Raw genomic sequence first — 1,949 nt, 5'->3', positions numbered from 1 at the left:
AGAACCGGGGTTTCAAACAAGGTGGGAGTCGGAGTATATGTTCACGGAGTAGCTGGAAAACCTGTGTGGTCTTCGTGTTGGAGAAAGTGTGGCGTACTGAAAGAGTATAATCTGAGACGACATTATGAAACGAAAAACACGCGGACAAAAACAAGAATATGGACATGGAACAAAGGCTACAAAAGGCAGAGGAATTAAAACGGGCCTCAAATCTCGACAGGCTCTGTTCAAAAAAACAAATCACAAGGCCAGCTGTGTCAAGGCCGTTTATTTTTGGCAGAAGAGATCGCTAAATCAGCCGGCCATTACGGAGGGGGATTTCATCAAAAACTGCATGATTAAAGTTTGTGAACGAAGTTGGCCAGAAAAAAGGCAACCTCCTTTTTAAATGTGAGTCGGTAGCAGAAACACCATTGCCGAGAGAGCTTAGACAGTTTGATGCCATCAATCTAAAAGAGCAGCTTGTGAAAAAGAGGAAGGGAAAGGATTTCTTGCATATTTCCTTGGGCTGTGGAATAGAGGAGCACCGGACATTTCTGACAGTTGCCGCGTTGTCCAATTTTCATCCGCGGAGTGGACTCCAGCTGAGGAGCCGTGACATGAGGAGTTTTTTGGCTTTAACGTCCTATGCATGGCACAAACTACTGGGGGCGATAGATGTTTGTAATGTAAGAGGTGCGTCAAGATGTGTAAACGAGATGCAGCTGCTTGGGGAAAAACCTCGTGTGTTTGACACGACGGAGCACCTGCGATGGTGTGGACACGCAGGAGCGGACTGGGCGAAGATACGGAAAAGATGCAAGAGGAAAACGCGACAGGTGAGCTACAGCTGATCATTGTATCATAACCAGGAAGCGTTGATGCGGTAAAGCCTTGATAATGGAGCATTAATGGCATCATCACGCGCACATTAACTTGATCAGAGGCCAAGTTTAAATCACCGCCAGTTCAAGGCATTTCTGACGGATTAGAACGGAGGCATTGGTGATTTGCCTTATCCACACAGAGGTGCGATGGCTAAGCCAGAAAGGTGCTTTCAAAGATGTGTTTCGACTTCGTGAGAGATTGTCTGTTCTTGACAGCCAAAGGGAAAAACCACAACACACTCCGAGACGAAATGTTTCTGTGTGAAAATGCTTTTCTGTGTGACATACGAGTCATCTGATGCAATTGAACTTGCAGCTCAGGTCGGTATCATGTCATCTCTGATATGTACAGTACAGTGAAGCATTTTAAAACCAAACTACTCTGTTGGGAGACGCAAGATGCGGAAAAGAAAAATTTGAGCCACTTTCCCAGCTGCCAGACATAAAGAAAGCTCTCTACCAGTGCGTTCCCGACTCGCACCAGTTGGCTGATAAAATAGGTATGCTTGCCGCTGACTTTCGACGCCGATTGCTGAAACTTTGAAGCACAAAAAAAGGCCGTTGAACTGCTCGTAACCATTTGCTGTATCTCTCTAGGTTGCTGCCCCTATCATCGCCACACCTATCACCAACCTTTTTAACCTGTCTCTCCTTTCTGGAGAGGTTCCCACTGCTTGGAAGGCAGCCACGGTTCATCCTTAATTTAAAGGGGGAGATCAACTGTTATTTCTATTTTGCCCTGTTAATCAAAAGTGTTGGAAAAACTTGTCAATAATCAACTGACTGGCATTCTTGATACCTATAGTATTCTCTCGGGTATGCAATCTGGTTTCCGCTCAGGTTATGTGTCACTGCAACCCTTAAAGGTCCTCCATGATGTCACCATTGCCCTTGATTCTAAGCAATATTGTGCTGCTATTTTTTTTGACTTGGCCAAAGCTTTTTATACGGTAGACCATTCCATTCTTGTGGGCCGGCTGAAGAGTATTGGTGTCTCTGAGGGGTCTTTGGGCCGGTTTGCTAACTACCTCTCTCAGAGTGCAGTTTATTATGTCAGAAAATCTGCTGTCTTAGCCACTCCAA

The sequence above is a fragment of the Salvelinus sp. IW2-2015 genome, linkage group LG24 (assembly GCF_002910315.2).
Source record: "Salvelinus sp. IW2-2015 linkage group LG24, ASM291031v2, whole genome shotgun sequence".
In the NCBI taxonomy this organism is placed as follows: domain Eukaryota; kingdom Metazoa; phylum Chordata; class Actinopteri; order Salmoniformes; family Salmonidae; genus Salvelinus; species Salvelinus sp. IW2-2015.
The sequence above is the reverse complement of the archived record's forward strand: the minus strand, read 5'-3'. Positions refer to the sequence as shown.